This window comes from Trichoplusia ni, chromosome 28 (assembly GCF_003590095.1).
Source record: "Trichoplusia ni isolate ovarian cell line Hi5 chromosome 28, tn1, whole genome shotgun sequence".
Taxonomy (NCBI): Eukaryota; Metazoa; Arthropoda; class Insecta; order Lepidoptera; family Noctuidae; genus Trichoplusia; species Trichoplusia ni.
Window position 1 is genome coordinate 2,086,518 of NC_039505.1, and position 22,283 is coordinate 2,108,800.

At 38.9% G+C, this 22,283-nt stretch overlaps 2 pseudogenes; one reads left to right on the forward strand and one right to left on the reverse strand.

Moving 5' to 3' along the window:
- Positions 1-4,515: 4,515 nt before the first annotated feature.
- On the reverse strand, positions 4,516-5,372 carry LOC113506103 (annotated as a pseudogene).
- Positions 5,373-5,376: 4 nt separating this feature from the next.
- LOC113506101 lies at positions 5,377-6,577 on the forward strand (annotated as a pseudogene).
- The last annotated feature ends 15,706 nt before the right edge of the window (positions 6,578-22,283 follow it).

Below are 22,283 nucleotides of genomic sequence, written 5' to 3' on the forward strand. Positions count from 1 at the left end.
CTATTATGATAACAATACTATTATGATAACCATAGAAATCTAAATAATAAGGTAATAGAAGTGCCAACGCTGCGTGACCTTGTCGCCACACTGGTGTCTCGGACGACACCAACGTGCGAACTTACGCTCAGTCGCTCGCGGAACGTTGTCACAGCAAGAACCACTAAAAATGGTGTTTTGCGGCGTTTCTCAGGCTGGAAATTCATCTGCATCGTGTAATAACATAAATAAATAGATAACATACTATCGGTAAGTAAATTTTTATTTTTTTTATTTATTTTTCAACCAAAACTTACACAATTTTTACAGGTATAACCCAATACAATAGTGGAGCCATCCTAATTCTAAACTTAAATGTTATAACTAATTACATGGAATGTTATTTTTGTGAATTCACTCAATGCACACGCAAAAATGTCAATCTCCTCTGCTACCAGGTTAAGAGTGCGAAGCGCTCGCGTCAGTGGCGCCTCGTGCAATAGATTAGTTCGGCCACAAGGTACGGCCAATAGATGAGGTCGACGTCGCCGCCACACGTGCCTATCCGGCACATTCAGACACACTAAATTTAATATGTTGGCGTTATGTATTTTGCCTCTAATTAATTTAAATAAATATGACACCAATGCGAATTCACGCCTAACTCTAAGCTCATTGTATCCAACCATGCCCAATATAAACAGGGTTGGATACATAAACGGGTAAAAGGGATATACTCCATAGAGCCTCAAATATAAAAACCGAACAAACTTATTCTGTATTCGCTCCAACATAAGACTATATTTAGTCTCATGTGGAGCCCAGATGACTGCATTAAATTCTAATCGGCTTCTCATCAAAGTGTTATATAATAATTGCTGATACATTTGTGAAACCACGAACAGTACGTAATAAAAACCCTAAATTCCTGTAGGATTTTTTACAGCACTTGTCTATGTGATCACGAAACGTCAGCTCCGTGTTAAGACCAACTCCTAAGTCCCTTACTTCTGTGACCCTATTCATCGGCAGTCCATCAATATTATAATTATGTACAATAGGCCTACGTACACGCGTGAAGGTAATGGTGATACATTTTTGGATATTGAATTGTAGGAGATTTTCCTTGCTCCAAGTAACTACACTATCAATGTCCTTCTGTAAACGTTTACAGTCGTCATCACTTCTCACCACCAGGGATAGTTTTAGATCGTCTGCAAATAATAAACAATTTGCGTCTTTAACGACTTTGGACAAATCGTTTATCATAATTATGAACTGCATAGGTCCAAGGTTGCTTCCTTGACTTACTCCAGACCATGTAAAGTAGGGCTTTGACTTGAGTCCCCCATACTCTACGTATTGCTGCCTGTCCCTCATGTAACTAGCAAAGAATTGAAGTAAATGCGGAGTGAAGCCAACAGCTGCTAACTTCTTGAGCAACACGTCATTGTCGACCAGGTCGAATGCTTTTTTGAAGTCAAAATATGCAGCGTCAGCTTGACCCCCACCGTCTACAATCGGCACTACATGAGCCATGTAACTCAGTAAGTTACTGGTGGTGCTCTTCATTGGTGGAAAGCCGTGCTGCGCATCTGAGAGTTGCGTTTTCACTTGCATAAAAATTTTGCTATGAATAGCGCTCTCTAACACTTTGGCCGGTGATGATAGTACTGCAATTGGTCTGTACCCACTGACATTATTTATATTTCCAGTGCCTTTCGGTACGGGTACGACACGAGTCGTTTTCCATCTCTCTGGAAATACTGCTGTCTTGAAACACTTATTAAATATATGTAGCAGCGGCTCAGCTAACACACGTCTACAGTCTCTGAATATGTAAGGCGGAATACCGTCTGGCCCTGCTGATCTCTTCGGCTTAAGTTGTGCAAGCGCAGTTCGCTCCTCTTCTAACTGTAATTCCTGCAGGTGAATCCGAGCAGCTCCATTCTCATCACCCGCCTCTTCTATCGCCGTGGTAACATTTAACTCAGCCCGTCTCGTGCTATAGACAAAGTGAAAATACTGAGCAAACTCTTCCACGCATTGCTCATTAGACAAGACCGCCCTGTCTTTTAAAATATCTTGTGGATTTCGACTACACCTTTTAGCGTTTACATGATTCCAAAATGATTTGGGGTCTTTTTTCAATTGATTTTGTACCCTGTTAATATGTTGTTCTTGTGCTAATTTAGTCAACTGTTTTACGTTAGTCCTATACAGAGCAAACGCCCCGTAATCACCCGGGTTCTTACTTACCTTATACCGTTTGTGGTGAAAAGCTTTATACCGTATGTTGCGAATAATTTCAGCAGTGTAAAACTCGGGGTAAACGTACTTCGAGCTTACACACTTCCGCTGTTTTCTGGGGACGCAGTCATCTATTTTTGCATTAATTGTTTCATAAAAATAATTTAAACTCATTTCCAAATCAAGTTCGTAGATATCACGCCAATCTATTGCCGCTATAGATAAGTACAATTTTAAAAAATCAGCTTTATTAAAATTCCAACCTGTGGGTACAGTACTCGACTTGCACGGGAACTGCGACTCGCAGTTCGATCAACACATCGAGCGGTGGATGGTACGCATCCACAGGCACGAGGGGGGCCCCCGCCGCACACACATTCACACTCTCTCCCTTCGGAAGCGTACTTAGCACTAAATCTAGACATCGTTCATTACAATTTACGATCGTGTTGCACTGAGTAAATCCACAATATGATGAGAAATATTCAAAATAATTACATACATTTATCGAACAGGAATGCATATTAACCAATTACGACGAAATCTTTGTATTTACTACACAGCTGTTCTATTATTCTAAACAATATCATGTACTCATTCTCGCAACTGTTTGGCGGAATGTAAACAACACACAGTAAAAATAAAATTCTACTTTGTAAATAGACGGTAGCACAGACCAATTCGAACACCTTATCGTCAATGTTTACGTCACTCGGGCCGGACAGTCGTCGCAGCTCAAAACGCGGTGTGGCCACGAGACACGCACCGCCTTGCTTTCTCCCGTCCGCTCGGTCACAACGCAATATTGTATACCCGGGTGGAACTATTTCTGCGTCATGAATAGATTTGTTGCACCCTGTTTCAGTAATGACAAATAAATCTGCTTCAGATGATGACACACCTGCACAAAACTCTTCTAACTTTGTACGTAGACCTATCACGTTTTGGTAGTAAATTTGAATAGTTGTGTTAGTTATCAAATTGTTTTTTGGTGACGGTAATTGTGCAGCCTTGATCCTAAGTCTACTCTGTTGGCAGTTGCAAATTGTTTGGCGTGGTTCCGCGACGAAACCAAATCCATTCGCTGAATTCGACATTTACTGGCCATACCTCTGGATCACAGAGTTTTTCAAAATTACTCACTGTAACCCCAATCTTGAACGAGGCGTAATCTCGTTCCGTTTTCGGTGTTAATTGCTCAACAGTTACTACTGCTTGATGTATTCCTTTAAATTGTCGACAGTTGTGGATTTATCTAGCCTCCATACATGTAAAAATTTTCTCCGTTCTACTGCTTTAAGAGAAGAGATGGTTTTATTACCGCCTCTTTATATAGGGTTACTCCTCTTGTTATTTCTTCGAACCTCGATCCAGTCGCTGTCATTAATATCGCCGACTCCCGTATCCGCTACTTTACTGGCCACCGATGCGTAACTGGTTACCGCTGGTTTCGGCAACGCGGGCGCAAGCACGGGCGCGGACGCTTGCGCGCCGCTATCCGCATTGCAACCCGTGCTGGTAATTCCACCGGTGTGAGATGATGCACTCAGGGTAACGTAGCCTTTAGTTGTTGCAGTTGTTGATACAAGTAGAGGTCGTTGACCTTGAGGGTTTTTATCCGTATAACATTCATTTACTTCTTTAGTTTTAAATCTGCATTTTGGAAATCTTTTAGTGCAACGACCGTCTTGCATGCAAGTAGGATTCCCGTTAAATGCACCACATGGACCATGTATCATATGGGTTTTAACAATGTCGTATAGCACGCGATCTGCATTCGGACTTGGAATTTCAGCACTGATTAAACTGTCTACATCATTAGGTCGAACCTCATCTTTTAACCAGAGCAGGATATGTGCGTGAGGTAAGCCGCGTGTTTGCCATTCAACACTATACATATAACACAATACTTCTCCAAAAATGTTTTCTTTGGTAAGTAGATCTATCATTAATTTTAATTTTAAATGAAAAACTCTTGCGATGATATCATGGCGGTCATGCGGTGCTTGACCCTCAAGAAGCTCCCGAGTGATTTCATCCCACTTAGGATTGATAGTTACTGTAATATAGTGGTTTCTTAGGTTTACGCGAATGTTAGACATTGAAATGAAACTACTTTTACGGATTTTATCGCGGTTTAATTTTAGATTTTAGTTCCCGACGTTTCGAAACCTTTGCAGGTATCATGGTCACGGGCAGACTGAGATGGCGTTCGTCTTGACAGAAGATGTTGCTCGTTCTACCTTCATATTTTAATTAATTATTTGTGGTCCGACCTACGCAGTATGAGCTCACTGTGTCTTGATGTCTTGCAGCGCTGCTCTTGGGTTTGGCCTTGAGTTTATTTATTATTGGATCCCAAGTAGGTGATATCTTCCAGCCATCTTCTCTATTGAAATTAGGGTGTTTTTAATCTCAATAGCCTCGCGAAACATCCTAGGTAGGAATTTGGATTCTTTAGCGAGGATCTGTGGTTGGTCAAATCTAATATAATGGCTGGAACCTTCAGCATGTTCGGCGACTGCAGACTTCGTTGAGCGGCGGTGTTTGACGTCAGCTATGTGTTCTTTAACGCGGGTCCCTATGCTTCGTTTGGTTTGACCGATGTAAGAGAGGCCGCAGTCACAATCTAGTTTGTATACTCCTGCATCTTGTAGAGGTATGTGACACTTGACAGATGGTAAGGACTGGCTAATCTTCTTGGGCGGCTTGAAGTATGTTTTAATTGAAGCTCGCTTCAGGATGTAACCAATCTTGTCAGTGACTCCTCTGACATATGGTAGTACAGCAGGCAAACGATCAACAGTGGCTGGCTTCACTCGGTTTCTGTGACGGGGCCGTGGAACTTGGAGCTTGTTGTCTCGCAGTACTTGCTTGACGTGTTGAAGCTCAGCGGCAAGGTGTCTGTCATCACAGAGTCCGTGTGCTCTCTGAAACAAAGATTTTCCCACGGTAGCTAACTGTTTAGGGTGGTGGTGAGATTCACCGTTTAAGTACCTATCTGTATGGGTCTTCTTTCGATACACGGTGTGACTTATGGTCTGATCAGGATTCCTTTTAACTAATATGTCTAAGAAGGCAAGAGATTTATTATCCTCCAACTCCATAGTGAATTGAATTTTGTTATTGATGGAGTTGAGATGTTTTATGGTTAATTTCGACGTACAGTCCTTGTTTACATGCCTACCAGTTAAGGATTGTATTGAAATTGTTTCCAAGAAGCTAGCAGAGAACAATCTACCTCTAGAATATGCAGAACTTCTCGAGCACTGCCTCACATCTGGCTACCTACTGTGGAACAATAAATTCTATGTACAAGTAGATGGTGTAGCGATGGGCTCGCCTGTATCCCCTGTAGTCGCCGATATATTCATGGAAGACTTCGAGGAGACAGCCTTAAAAACAGCTCCTTTCACTCCCAGGTTCTACAAACGGTACGTAGATGATACTTTCACAGTTTTACCATCTAGTCAAGTAAATGCATTTTTAAAACATCTCAACTCCATCAATAACAAAATTCAATTCACTATGGAGTTGGAGGATAATAAATCTCTTGCCTTCTTAGACATTAGTTAAAAGGAATCCTGATCAGACCATAAGTCACACCGTGTATCGAAAGAAGACCCATACAGATAGGTACTTAAACGGTGCATCTCACCACCACCCTAAACAGTTAGCTACCGTGGGAAAATCTTTGTTTCAGAGAGCACACGGACTCTGTGATGACAGACACCTTGCCGCTGAGCTTCAACACGTCAAGCAAGTACTGCGAGACAACAAGCTCCAAGTTCCACGGCCCCGTCACAGAAACCGAGTGAAGCCAGCCACTGTTGATCGTTTGCCTGCTGTACTACCATATGTCAGAGGAGTCACTGACAAGATTGGTTACATCCTGAAGCGAGCTTCAATTAAAACATACTTCAAGCCGCCCAAGAAGATTAGCCAGTCCTTACCATCTGTCAAGTGTCACATACCTCTACAAGATGCAGGAGTATACAAACTAGATTGTGACTGCGGCCTCTCTTACATCGGTCAAACCAAACGAAGCATAGGGACCCGCGTTAAAGAACACATAGCTGACGTCAAACACCGCCGCTCAACGAAGTCTGCAGTCGCCGAACATGCTGAAGGTTCCAGCCATTATATTAGATTTGACCAACCACAGATCCTCGCTAAAGAATCCAAATTCCTACCTAGGATGTTTCGCGAGGCTATTGAGATTAAAAAACACCCTAATTTCAATAGAGAAGATGGCTGGAAGATATCACCTACTTGGGATCCAATAATAAATAAACTCAAGGCCAAACCCAAGAGCAGCGCTGCAAGACATCAAGACACAGTGAGCTCATACTGCGTAGGTCGGACCACAAATAATTAATTAAAATATGAAGGTAGAACGAGCAACATCTTCTGTCAAGACGAACGCCATCTCAGTCTGCCCGTGACCATGATACCTGCAAAGGTTTCGAAACGTCGGGAACTAAAATCTAAAATTAAACCGCGATAAAATCCGTAAAAGTAGTTTCATTTCAGTTACTGTAATAAATAAGTCGGGACGTCCATATTTTCTTACGTAACAAAAAGCATCTTGAGTACGTTCGTGCATGTACCGTGGACCACCAGTAAAAGAAGAGGGTAAAATAACTAAGCGGCCCATATTCACCGTATCATTATATTGCTGCATGGCGTCGCGAAGGTGTACGTATTCTTCAGCGCGTAGCTGCCTTTGATTAGATCGTATGTAAACTAACCTTTCGGTTTCAATTTTTGCGTACATGTCAACAATAAACTGATTGAAGAAGCCACGCAAATGTTGAAAGTATACAAACCTATTCCGTCTCACTTGCAAGTGGTAACAATAAAATTGAAGGCATGAAATCTTTTTATTATAATTAGGTGCACCTGTATGCGGATCAGTTTGGTATAATAACCATCTTCCCCTCGACAACATATCAGACGATATTGCAAACTGTCATAAGCCCTGTGGGTTTCGTAAATACGTTGCAAACGATTGTCTCTGGACCGGATAACAATATCACGCCTATCACATTCTTGGTCGACCAATACCACAGCAACTTCATTTTTGGATGGAGCATTATAACGCCTAGGATGTTCCTGAGTTGGACGCCTATCGGCATTTATAACAATTTTATAATTGCTATCGTCATATTGAGGAAGAGCTTCTTGTGCCGATTTAAAACTGCATACATATGAATTAACCTGATGCAACATGTCTTGAAGTTGTGAAATTAGTTCAGTATTTAAATTCGGGAAATATTGATTTCTTATATTCGACTGTTCGTTGTAGTCGGATACGAAATATATTCGAAGAAACTTAGGTTGGTCTTCAGGCAAAAGGGATCCTATCAAATGGTAAACATGACCTTGTACCTTAAAAGTAGGCATGAAAGGACCTTTTGAGATTTGTTGAGCACCAAAGGATGTCATTTGAAACGCACTTTTATAAGTGCGAATATTGTCTAAGAACTGTTTAGATTGCACATGTTCCCCTAAAAGTAGTGATTTCAATGGTTCCGGCGGGTCTGCGAAAGAAGGCAAATTTATTTTGCCTCCAGAACAACAGAAACCAGCCGACTCCTTACTCCACTTTGAAGCATTACAAAAAACACATACTACATTCATATTGCCCATTAAAGAAAATGATCTGTAGTCAATTGCGAGGTATAAGCATATTTTATATTTGTCGGACCACGCCACCGAAATTCTAGATTGATCATCTATGTGTAAATCTAAGTTATTAAGACTATGTCGAAATCTGTCTGAGGTAAGACGGGCCTCTCGCTGTTCGTCCGCTTCAAGAGACCGAATATTTTCGATTCTTAATCTTTCATTAGACAAACTTATTAATCGATCTTGTCTCAAAGAATTGTAATGTTCGCGTACCGACTCTATTCGTTGTACATGCTCATGTTCATCTTCAAGAGATCGAATAATATTATGGTGCACCCTATCATTTGTGAATTCTCGAGATAAAATATGATGTTCGCGATCAGCTGTAAGCCGTAGTTCCCTTTCAGTGAAGGTTTCTGACTCGCGAGACAATGTATGACGTTCTTAGTCACCTGTGAGCCGTAGTTCTCGTTGTGAAGCAGTTTCAGCACCTCGGGATAACACATGTTGTTCTCGGTCAGTAGTAAGCCTAAGTTCTCGTCAAGAAAAGCTTTGAGACGCACGTGATGTAGCTCGTCTCGCTCTGTCAGCTGCTAATTGCATCTCTCTCTCTGGAGAGCTTGCATTGGCTCGGGAAGTTGAGGCACTAACTCTCATAGAGTTTAATCGATGTGCTCTTTCCTCTGCTGATTCTTGAGAATGCGCATTTCTCATCCTCTTAGCATCTCGAATTTCGAGATAAAGATGGTCGTTTTTTAGGTGGCATTTTGTATTTTTAATTAACGGTATATTAAATATAATTAAACACTACCAAGGTAACTAATATTCGTACCTACTATTATTTCAACTATAAATAAATAGAATCTAAACTACTGATATAATAAAACACTTCAAAAAACTAATATTCGTATCCACTATTACTTCAACTATAAGGAAATATAATGAAAACTACTAATGTAATTAAACACTACCAAAAAACTAATATTCGTATCTACTATAGCTGTTGCCCGCGACTTCGTCCCCGTGGGTAGAAGATATAAGTTATGATTCATACCTGCCCTGTTTTTTTACATTTTCCATTGTATCTTCGCGCCTATTAGTCCCAGCGTGATGGTTTATAGCCTAAAGCCTTCCTTCATGAATGGTCTATTCAACACAAAAATAATTTTTCAATTTGGACCAGTAGTTCCTGAGATTAGCGCGTTCAAACAAACAAACTCTTCAGCTTTATATATTAGTATAGTAGTATAGAGTATAGATTATATTAAACAGTACATACATTAAGGTTAGGTAATATTTCGTAAGTAAATAGTTAGTTAATAAAAAATATATTTATTACTAGCTTTTCGCCCGCGGCTTCGCCCGCGTCGATGTCGGTTATATCGCGTTTCCGAGAAAGAGAACTCTTCAAAAGTCCGGAATAAAAACTGTCCTATGTTCTTTCTCAAGGTCAAATCTATCTCTGTACCAAATTTCATTAAAATCAGTTCGGTGGTTTAGACGTGAAAGCGTAACAGACAGAGTTACTTTCGCATTTATAATATTAGGTATAGTAGGGAATATTAGTAGGGATTAAAACTTTTTTTTTAATACCTACCTTGTTAAAATTTTACTTTGCTTGTAGGTACGTACTACGTAGTAGGTACTGTGGAGTCTGTGGACTATAGTACGATTGAACTGTGACGGAGCGTAGGTAAATTCTGAACACAAAGGAATTGCCTTTTTATGTATGTAATCACTAGCTGTTGCCCGCGACTTCGTCCCCGTGGGAAGAAGAAGTAATAATAAGTTATGATTTAGGTACCTATACCTGCCCGGTTTTCTTTCACATTTTTCATTGTATCTTAGCTCCTATTACTCGCAACGTGATGGTTTATAGCCTAAAGCCTTCCTCGATGAATGGTCTATTCAACACAAAAAGAATTTTTCAATTTGGACCAGTAGTTTCTGAGATTAGCGCGTTCAAACAAACAAACTCTTCAGCTTTATAACCTACTACTATTATAAAGGCGAAAGTTTGTAAGTATGGATGTATGGATGTTTGTTACTCTTTCACGTAAAAACTACTGAATGGATTTGAATGAAACTTTACCACAATATAGCTTATACATCAGAATAACACATAGGCAAAAAAATTTGAGGTTTCTAATGTGAGGTCGTAAAAAAACACATTTTTTGCGCTTACATTGCAAACACTGACTGAATCCTACAAGATAGATAGAAGGCCGATAGATAGATAGACGCCAGGTATAAATTATGACTAATATCTTAGTAGAGTAACCACGCGGACGAAGTCGCGGGCAACAGCTAGTATTAGTATAGATATAGAATAGATAAGGTGCGGTTTAAAATGTACCAGGTGCGATGGGATTTTTTTACGTCTTTATAATGGCGGCTTTCTTCGAAATCAAAGAAGTGCAACTTCTCGTAGGTAGTATTATTCTTTACCAGCTTTTCGCCCGCGTCGAGGTCGGTTATATCGCGTTTCCAAAGGACATGGCCGGAAATTGTATGAACCTGTGACTCAGCATGTATACGAATAAAATCTACGTCAATTAATAGCAAACATCGTCAGAAACAAGAATAAAAAAGATTTATTTTGCTCAGCAGTCGCTGACAAGAGTTATGAAGGTTGAAAGTTAAGTAAGGTTAGGTTGAAAGTTAAACTATGGTTAAAGCACTTTTATGTTCCTGGTATATAAATATTTAATCTAGACATTTAATATTCATAATACAATCACTTGAACACTGAAAACAGCATTATGTTCCAATTTGAGTAAATCTAATTGATTAGAAGTTAGAACAATATTATTCTACTGATAACATTTTGGATTAGACAGCAAATAAAAGAAATTAAATTGTTGAAACATTTAATATTAATAAAACATTATAAAATGCGGCTGGTGAAAAGACAGATTCTTGGTATCTCGTCCATACCAAGTACCAAAGAATTATCATAATGTGAGCACAACATCCAACAGTCCGGTTGCCAGATACACAATTACACCAATAACTTAAGATACCATTTCTAGGTTGGTCTTCAAATGAGGGAAGCTCGTCATATAAAAAATACGTGTAAAATTCACGCCTGGACGTATGTCTCGATTTAATACGTCCTCTTAATAGAAAAGGATGATTTCCTTCAATTTCAAGTGCTGCGAAAGTATTTGTTAAACTTGAGCTCTCCAATAATAACTCCCATTCATTAGAATGCGCATAAAGCTTATTATAAAACAGCAAGGCTGATTTAATTAAGGTAGGCACTAAATAATCTGCACTTTGCTGACATCCATCAAATATGCATCGCCTAGATGTATTAGCACAACATCAATAATTAGGTAGGGCAATTGATGAAACATCTTGACCTGGGCCAAGATGAAGTTGTGGGGCAAGTGGTGGAGGAATCGGTATTTGGATATTTTGATCAGGTTGGTGATCTTCTAAGGCGTCAAAACGGTTGGAATCAGTAATAATTCTTCGGCTCATTTCTCTGTTAGCTCTCATGTAACAACCATGACATAACAAGTTGGCTGCTCTAACCTGAAAAAAAAAGATGAAACTAATACCACTCACACTTGACAATCAATAGCTTAACTTGCTATATTTGTAAACTCAAATGTATGTACATAACAATATTATTATTTTATTGCCAACATCAAAGCAAGACACATATTACAAAATAAAATACCCCATCTCATCCCTGTCAATCAAACAGATACTCATACAGTTTTTACCAATATATAGAGTGATTAATGTGGAAGGTGAAAGTATATTATACATCCATATTATAGCATAGAAATACAGTGAGTTCCAAAGATTTGTAAAATCCATGTGGAGTCAGAGTAAATCACTAGTTATCTAAATAAGGCAAGTAAAGACTTGTCCTAACTGATTCTTAATTAAAAATATTCCTCATTAATAATAATTAATATTAAATCAGCATTAAATATTACTTTATAGTAACTATATTGACTCGCCTGTAACATTTTGAATTAGAACTTCAAATAAGTTTAAATTATTTAATGTCTTGACTGCACTATAAAAACTGTAACAATTATTCACATGTAGATATTTAAAAACGTACTACTTACATGTCATCATGTAAGTACTGCCACAGTGATACAAGTGAGGCGAGAGGGCTTCCCTCCAGAATTTCATGTGTAACTGATTTACCACAACAAACATTGATATGACCGAGTTGTCTTTCCCTGGAGTTCATTGCAAGACATCTTGATATCTTGTCATAACACGCACCACAGACATGGCTATGAGATGATAACTGTGAAGGTAAAATAAGTATCTTTATTAGTCTTGAAATTGTAAATAGGTATTTGAATAATATGAATGCTGTAGGTATAAAAAAGATTTAATGATACTACAACATACCTCGAATGTTAACCACTCCGGTAAAAGAACAGTCATATCGGGAGGTAATGATGATAAAACATGTCTCCTGATACGTTCTCCGATTGTGATCCGGTTGTAAAAGGGCCATTTTCCTTAAGTATACACAGTACGACTAGTTAGTGGAGCACTCGCGTGGGGCTACGACATATTATTATTCTAAAACATATTATAAACGAAAAAACAAACCGGCGCAATGACAGTTTATTGTTTACAAAGTGACAATGTGATTTGACATTGACATTAGACGCTCGATATTCATCACTTCAATGTTGTCAGCACAAAAGTGACTATCTACCTTTGTACGCGAACTTAGTTTTATTTAATTAATAATATTTATGGTTTCATTTATTTAAATAAATCAGTAAGCTTAAAAAAATGTATATGTTATGTAAGTTATAATTAATTATGAACATTTTACATTTTAAGCTCGATGATTATAGTGACGGACTTTCCCTACTTTGTTCTTTGTGAATATTATATGGCAACATTAAGGGTACTTTTGAGTGGAGTACAAACGAAGAAAATCTTTTAATTGTATGTTTTTTTCTCCCGCTGCTACAGTACATTGAGCTATTTTCAAAATTCCTTATTCGTTTTTTTATAATTATTGGTTTTATTTTGGTTCTTGTACATTCTGGGGCAGAATCCGGCCAAATCCTTTACAGTTGGAATGAAAAACAGAAAATTCACTATGCCCTGCCTAAGCTTACTGGACATGCTCGTACGTGGTATCAAGGGTTGCCTTCTATAAAGCATACGTGGAGCGAATGGAAAGTAATGCTCAAAGATTCCTTCCCGGCAACCGAGAACTACGCAGATTTACTAATGGAAATGCTTAATAGGAGAGCACGACCCGGAGAATCTTTGGAAGTTTATTATTTCGCGAAAATAAACCTTCTAAATCATGTCCGTATGGATTGAGGAGCCACTTTCGATTTAAAAAGGAAGCTCGCCCCCTTATTTAGTAGGAAAGTAAATAATTTTGTAGACCGAATTCTGAAATTTGTAGTATAATATGTCTAAAGTTATGTAACTGTGAATGTGGCTCCTCAATCCAAACATCTGAATTGAGGAGTATTCCATGTATATTTTTGATTATTTTCAAAAATATACATTGAATACTTTCCGTGTTTCAGGTGGCTCCTCAATTCAGATGTTTGGATTGAGGAGCCACATTCACAGTTACATAACTTTAGACATATTATACTACAAATTTCAGAATTCGGTCTACAAAATTATTGATTTCCCTGCTAAATAAGGGGGCGAGCTTCCTTTTTAAATCGAAAGTGGCTCCTCAATCCATACGGACATTCTAAATCGCTGTAAGATCTTTGATAAACAAGCAGTGGACTGTCTTGTCCATGGAATTGATGATAGAAGTGTTAGAGTATGGGCCCAAGTAGCTAAATTTGAAAAACCTGAGGAGATACATGAATTTTTCAAAACTATTAAGCCCTTTTCGCGAGAACAGATGGGAGTCCAAAGGACGTAATAATCGTGACACCCGCTTACCGAATAGTACTAACAATTCTGGAGATACTACATTGAACAAAAACAGTCGTAAACCGAACACTATGACCTGCTTTAATTGTCGGGAGATAGGGCATCCGAGTTTTAAGTGCCCAAAACCAATAATTAAATGTACAAAGTGCAACTTTATGGGCCACACGTCTACTAATTGTACTAATAAAATTAAGGATCAACAGTTGAGTGAGAAAGACAAGAGTGTCCTTAAGGTTTCACTTCAAAACGAGTCTAGTGACAAATACAAATTAATCATAAAGGTCAACGGGAGTCCTATTGATTGTTTAGTGGATCTAGGTAGTGAAGCGACAGTTATACGCGAGAGTGACGCTAAAATGATAGGGTTACAATGGAAAAATGTCGACGGTCCATTCTTACGCGGGTTAGGAAATATCCCATACTTACCTAGAGGTAGTACTAGAGTAGATATTGAAGTTCAGGGTATAGATGACGCATTAATCAGCCATAGTGTATTACTTGGGCACAGTTTTACTGAAAGGCCTCACGTACAAATCACAAAGACAACTGCGGACCTCAAGTTTGAACGTGTTTATAAGGAGCCACCAATTAAAGTACCTCTTTCGTCCGAAAGCGACGCAGAAATAGGTATAAGCCAGATGGGATGTGTCTCTGTCAAATCTCAGTGGAAACGTTTATGTATATGGTACTGTTAGGGGCAGTGAAGACAACGAATATTATCTCTTGCCAGGGGAGTACCACATAATTGACGGCACTTGCCGATTGTTACTGCAAAATATTGGTGGTAAACCGCGAAGGTACGCTCATCACTAGAGCACGCTTTATTGAATCTGATATATCTATTTATGGAGTATCCAATGGATGAAAGTAATTCTGAAATCGCAACTATTAAATATGGCCAACAATTAACTGATATACAAGTCCAACAATTTACCGAGTTGTTAGCTAAATATAAATCTTGTTTTTCCAATGGTATGCACGATCTAGGATTTACAACCGTGACCGAGATGGAAATATGCCTCAACATGCGTAAATTGGTTCGAGATATGGTGAGTGACATGATGACCCATGGTATTATTCGTGAATCAAGCTCCCCGTATGCTAGCCCCATAGTGCTGGTACAGAAGAAGTCAGGAGAAAAACGGCTTTGTGTCGACTATAGGGCCCTAATTAGTCGCACCAAACGAGACCATTACCCGCTGCCTCGGATAGAGGATTTGCTGGACCAACTATCGGGAAGTTGCTTGTTCACATCTTTAGATTTGGCATCGGGATATCATCAGATACCGATAGCGGAGCAATCTCGTGAAAAGACGGCATTCGTCACACCCGATGGCCAGTACGAGTACACGTATGCCTTTTGGGTTGGCAAATGCCCCTGCAGTCTTTCAACGTGCAATTCAAAAAATCTTAAGTAAATCCAAAACCGGTTATGTCATTATATATATGGATGACATCTTAATCCCCTCCAAAGATTTCGAAGAGGGATTATTACGAATTGAAGAGGTTTTGGACCTCCTTAAACAGGCTGGGCTTACTTTAAAATTAGAGAAGTGTAGTTTCTTCCAGGAGCAGATAGAGTTCCTTGGCTTTCAAATAGATGGAACCGGTGTTAGACCAGGGATTCAAAAGGTTGAGGCTGTCGCTAAGTTTTCTGAACCTCGAAATCAGCACGAAGTTAGGCGGTTCATTGGCCTAGCCAGTTTCTTTAGGAGGTTTGTCAAGGGATTTGCGATGATAGCTAGGCCCTCAACAAATCTCCTGAGAAGGGACGTGCAGTGGAAATGGGGAACCACGGAGACTGATGCCTTTGAAACCCGCAAGAGCTGTTTAATCATTAGACCCGTACTAGCCCTTTATAACCATGGTGCACAAACACAAGTTCACACGGACGCCAGCAAATTTGGAGTAGCCGGGATATTGCTCCAAAGAACTAGAGATGACCCGTGGCGCCCAGTAGCGTACTTTAGCAGACAGACGACCATAGAAGAAATGAAACTCCATTCGTTTGAACTGGAGACGTTGGCAGTCGTTAGTACACTCAGTAAGTTTCGCACTTACCTCATCGGAATTAAATTTACTATTGTTACGGACTGTAACGCTCTCCGGTCTACATTCACCAAGAGAGACTTAGTTCCCCGGATATCTAGGTGGTGGATTCAATTCTTGGAGTTCGATTGCGACATTGAATACCGTCCAGGAGAGAGAATGTCTCACGTGGATGCACTCAGCAGAGGCCCTATCAAAGGTGAGTGTGCCGAGACTGTGCATACACTTGACATTCTCTCAGTGGGCTCCGAAGATTGGATCGCTACAGTGCAGTCATCCGATGAAGAAGTTAGGCGTATTAAGGACATCCTAGAGGATCCTGAAACCCCTAAGATTGCGGATGTTTATAGAGAATACAAAATCAAAAATGGCCGGGTGTTCCGCATCCTTGGCGATGGGACGTTGAGGTGGTTGGTACCCTGTGGGGTTCGATGGCAAATACTGAAGGCTAACCATGATGACGTTGGACATTTTGGGTTTGAGAAAACCCTGGAAAGAGTGAGGTCACACTTTTGGTTCCCGAAGATGCGTAAATTTATTAAGAAATACGTCGGGGCTTGTCTTCAGTGTGCCCATCACAAACTCCCATCAGGAGCGAAGGAAGGGTTTCTCCACCCAATACCCAAGATCGAGATCCCATTTCACACACTACATGCGGATCATCTTGGCCCCTTCCCACGAAGCAAACGCCGTAATGCATATATATTAGTCATTGTCGATGCGTACACCAAGTATGTGAGTCTGACTCCCGTCAAAAGCACAAAATCCAAAGAGACCATTAAAGCATTTAAGAATCTCTTCAGCTACTTTGGTAGTCCCACGCGCATTATTACTGATAGAGGCACCAGCTTCACCAGTAAAAACTTCAAGTCATTTGTAAATTCAATCGGAACTAAGCATACCTTGAACTCTGTGGCTACTCCCCGGGCAAATGGCCAAGTCGAGCGGTACAACCGTACGATTCTGGCTTCTCTAGGATCAATGGCTCACGGAAAAGGCAACAGTACTTGGGACGAATTATTGCCTGATGTACAGCTCGGTATCAATTCGACTGTACACGAAATTACTAAGAAAACGCCAACCGAACTACTTTTCGGTAGGAAAGTCGGTAACCCAGCTCAAGGTTTACTTAATGGTATAGTTGATGATATAGACGAAGGAACAAATAGTAAGACATTAGATAACATCCGTTCTGAGGCTAGTGAACTTATTAAAAAAAATCAACAAATTATGAAAAGTAGGTTTGATAAACGTAGGAAGGATAGTAGAAAGTATAAAGAAGGCGATCTAGTCCGTATAGCCAGAGCAGTTGTGACTACCCCAGGTCAATCCAAAAAGCTAGAAGCAAAATGTCAAGGACCTTATAGAATTAAAAGGGTTTTACCGAATGACCGCTATTTAGTGGAGGATACCCCGTTGACCAGGAAGGGACAACGATATGAAAATGTCGTTGCAGCTGACAAAATATTTCCATGGTTGAGCTTTGATGAAGCTGCTTGTCATTCACATGAAAGTAGTGATTGTAGTGATAATGAGGGGTTCGATTGAGTAAATAAAAGTACTAGGTAATAAGAATAAGGTCTATAATTTTAAATTATTAAATCAATCATGATAGAATACACAAAGGCCTAAAATAAATGGTAAAAAGTGAATACAACAAAAAAAAAAACATTATATAATTATAGTCTGATTAAATAGTTGATTACATTATTGATTGTAATTGTGAAAACATAAATTTAAATTAGATAGGCAAAAATGAGTGAAAGAGTTTAAAATGATTGATTTGAATGTATAGGTACATCAAGTGATTTGATTACGAATAAACAATATAATTATGTACCTACATTACTGATTTGAGCATAAAATATATTATGTGAACTTACCAAGTGAGGGTGTCGCACAGCGGGCATGAGAGGCATATGAACTTGCCGCCCAGGAGATGTTGCGTGGCATCGCAGTGGTAGTTTGGTGATGGTGAAGGAAGTAGCTGTCATCCCGCACCACTATAGATAAGTAGGACGGGGGTCACGTAGCGGGCATGAGAGGCATATGAACTTGCCGCCCAGGAGTTGTTGCGTGACTTCGCAGTGACAGCGGGCTGGCTGGGAAAGAAGTAGCTGCCTTCCCGCACCACTATAGTGATGTGTTGTGTAGCGGGCATGAGAGGCATATGATCTTGCCGCCCAGGAGTTGTTGCACAGCACTACGGCAGTAATAACTTATGAATATAATAGGATCTCAAGTACATGTCAAAGAATTTATATTATTCTGTATTGATTCCCTTAGTGTTAAACAGTTTCTTTCATAGCAAATTATACATATATTTTAGTTAACGTGAGGACACGTTTTGTGAAGGATGGCCGACTGTAAAATGCATTATGTTTTAGGGTTATAGTTTTATATCCAAAGTTACGTTAAGTTGGTATCGATTAGCATATCGATCCCAACAGTCAATCATTCGTTCATCCCTAATGTCATATTTCTCATGTGTCAAATCTGTCATGTCAATGTAACGTCAATTGTCAATTTGAATAAGACTCAGTTTCGTTGACGCCGTCGAACGTGCAATAACGTAAGTAATGTTTTCTGTGATTTAATTGTTAATATATTGATTTTAATGTGTTCCGTGTTTGATTTCCGACCTTTCCCTTCTGAGTTTTTCACATCATTAACGTGAAGTTTCCAGTTAAGTTCACTATCCACTGTCAAACCTAGGTACCGGAATTTATCTACTACGTCTATAGCTACGCACTGGCATCCTATTTTGTTGTGGTGCAGACATTCGTAAGTATATCCGTAGATAGGTATACTTAACTTACCTTGTTTATTGTAGTGACTGTACGGGGAACTGATGTACATTACCTTTGTCTTAGCGAAATTAAATATTATGGCGATATTTTCAAAATCTTCCTGTATATGCATTTGTGCACCTTTTGTGTTATTGGACGAATACATTAAACACATGTCCTCCGCGTACATGAACATCTTACAATGCTTTATTACGTTAGTGACACTATTGATATTCATAATATAGCCAACGGGGCCGTACACGGAGCCGGTCGGCACACCGAGACTCACGCTTACCTCTTCTCCTGTGGTTCCGTCTATCGAGGTGCGGATAGTCCTATTCTCTAGATAACACTTGAACCACCTGCTGAGGGGGCCTCTGATGCCACATTCATCCATTGCTCGTAGCAGCACCTCGTGGTCCAGAGTGTCGAAGGCCTTTTTATAATCAATAAACAGAGCAGCAACAAACTTACCCTCGTTGAGACTGTTGTTGACGTAGTCTGTGAACTGCGTGAGCGCGGTGGCGGTGCTGCGTCCGCGCCGGAACCCGTGCTGTGCTTCTGATATTATATTATTTTGTTCTAAGTACCTACTTATTTCATTAAAAATTACTTTTTCTGTTATTTTATGTAATACAGATAATATCGCGACTGGCCTATAGTTGTCATAGTCTATGTGGCTCCCCTGTTTATATATTGGACGTATGATAGATTTCTTTAAAATATCCGGGTTCATTCTTTTATCCACACACATGTTTATAAATTTCGCTAATACTGGGCATATTTGTTTTATGACCTGTTTAATATCCTGTACTCTAATTCTATCTATTCCAGGTGCTTTATTAAAATCTATTTTATTTATATATTTTTATAGTGCTTGCATCTACCTTTCTAAAATAAAAATATAAAAAATCTATCGATAAAAATCTAGAGCCGCATTGCAGTGTCCCTTCGTCCAGCATACTCACCATGGAATCCTGATATTTCATGAATGTCAAAAAACTGTTCTGAAATAGTGCTAAATAGTGCCCAAAGGAAAAAAATAGTGCTCTTGTACTTGCGAAGTTATAGCCATAGTTCGATGAGTATGCTGGACGAAGGTTTCGCCCAGCATACTCACCTCCGTCCGGAGAATCTGTATACGCTTCAAACATAATTCATACTTCAAAAAATAGTTCCCAAATAGTGCCAAACGGTGCCCAAAAAGAAAAAACAGTGCTCGAATAACTTCGGAGTTATAGGCTTCGTTCAGTGAGTATGCTGGGCGTAGGTTCTACGCCCAGCATACTCACCTCAGTGCGCGAATATCGAACGAGCTATAGGTATAATTTACGTCTCAAAAAATTGTGCTTGAAATAGTGCCCAATATCAGTCCAATTTTTGCTTGACTTTTGACTTAGAAAACCATTAAATTTGATTGTAAACTTCTACATACTAACGTAAAATGGGGTACAGTCGTCGACACATGTTTTTGGACAAAAATATTAAACTTTCTAATTGTAGACTTCATGTTATTGGAAATAATTATGGTATTTTCTCACATGTCAAAAACTTTCGATTAAATGCATTATTATATATTTTATAAATAATAATACAATAATAGCCAAATAAAAGCCAATAAATATTCAATAAAAGCCAAAGTATATTCTAGTTTAAGAAGTTCTTCAAATAAATTATCTATATTGTCACCTAGGATAATAAGGTATTGAGCCATATGGGCATAGTGAAGGAGTGAGTTTTTATTTTTAATTATCTGATTTAATACATGTGTCTTATTCGTTTTTGATTTTTAGATATATTAGTTAATAAATCCGCATTATTTTTTAATATTAACATTTTATTTAAAGTCTTTAATTTTCGATATGCTAGCACGTTCATTTATTTGTAACTCTAATTTATGTTCATTTTCTTGAAGGATCTTTATAGCGTTATTGTATTTAAATGCATCAGTTTGGTCCAAATTACCATATATACTCTTAATAACTGAACCGAGTCCATCAACTAGTCCTCTTTTATTACGGTGTTGTTCAAATGACTCTAGTTGAATAGATATTTTAGTTAATTTTGACGTAAGATAATGAATATGTGTCTCAAATAAAAAAGTCGTTTTATTATTTAGTTCAGGCCTAATTTCAGCTAACTTACCGCTAACTTAATTGATTTGAGATTGAATACCGTCGAGATCAACATAGTTAAGAAAGGAATGATAATGAGAGACGATGCGTGTTGATCCTAAGTTAAACGGGAGCAAACCAGAGCCATTTTCTAGAGATTCAATCGTTACTTCTTGTCCTCGAATCACTTGGAGTAGTAGCAATAGTAGCATCTACAGGATGGATGCAGTCTGGTTCGTTTTGAGTTCTGTACTTCGCTTTAGATCTACAGGATGCTACTATTGCTACTACAATACGGAATCTTTAGAGCTCCTCTTAAGACGAGACTTTGCAACAGGACCACGTTTCTTTCTAGTATATATGTGAATAGGAAGATCGGCCAGAACTGTATCCTGAGTAAAACGCGGTGCTAATTTTTGCCTATTAGCTAAAGGATTGCGAACAAATATTTCTTGGTCAGGGCTGTATTCCTTTTCAGTCTCGCGGTCTTTATTTTTATTCTTAGTAAGTTCAGTACGGTTATGGAGAGGGGTTTCATTAATTATTTCATAAACTTGGGTTAATCGCTTTTTATGATTCTGTAAATACTGTTGCAGTAAGTGCTAGGACATGTTAACGTCTAACGAGTCGCGGGGATCAAAGTGTCCTGTAATCTATCTATATCTATACTTCTATATCTATACTTATAATAAATCTGTAGAGAGGTCAATTCTGTACATAAAATATATTTAAAAAATAACTATCAAGGGGTGGTTAGGGATCGCTACTGATGCCAAAAATGCAATCAGTAAAATTTTTGTCTGTCTGTCTGTCTGTCTGTCTGTCTGTCTGTATATTCGTTATAGAAACAAAAACTACTCGACGGATTTTAACGAAATTTGGCACAATTATTCTTCATACTCTTGGGCAGGTTATAGTATACTTTTCATTACGCTACGACCAATAGGAGCAGAGCAGTGAAGGGAAATATTGGGAAAACGGGGTAAGTTACTCCATTTTTTAAGCTTCCGTCACGTGTGCAGGCTTATAGGTTAAAGCTACATAGAAATCATGTATGACGGAAATATTCTCCCTAAAATTATATAAAAAATATTCCTCGACAGCATATGTCTAACTTTTATGGTTGACTCACAATAACACGTGAAACTCCCGATAGCTTAGCAATTCGGAGATTTCTGATTGTATTTGTCTACTCTAACGTTTACAACACTATCACTCATCCCCAATTAAAAAAGTTAACATTATTACCTATTCAATAAAAAAAGAATCATGTAAATCGGTGTAGAAACACCAAAGTTATACATGAAATAATAAGAAATCGCGCGTGAATACAGAGTCATGCTATAAGGATTATTTTTGTGTATCGGTTGCCGCGCTCGACGCGCGTCGTGGCGGGAGGTGTAAAAAGGCGGGGGGTCCGCGCTCGAGCGTCATACAATATTTGGCTGTTGATGCGAATAGACGTTCAGACTGTTCGACCTTATTGACAATCAATAATTGTTATTTGCAAACCGTGCTTATCAGCACGACTTGAATAGTTTATTTTTAGAATTGTTTTGTT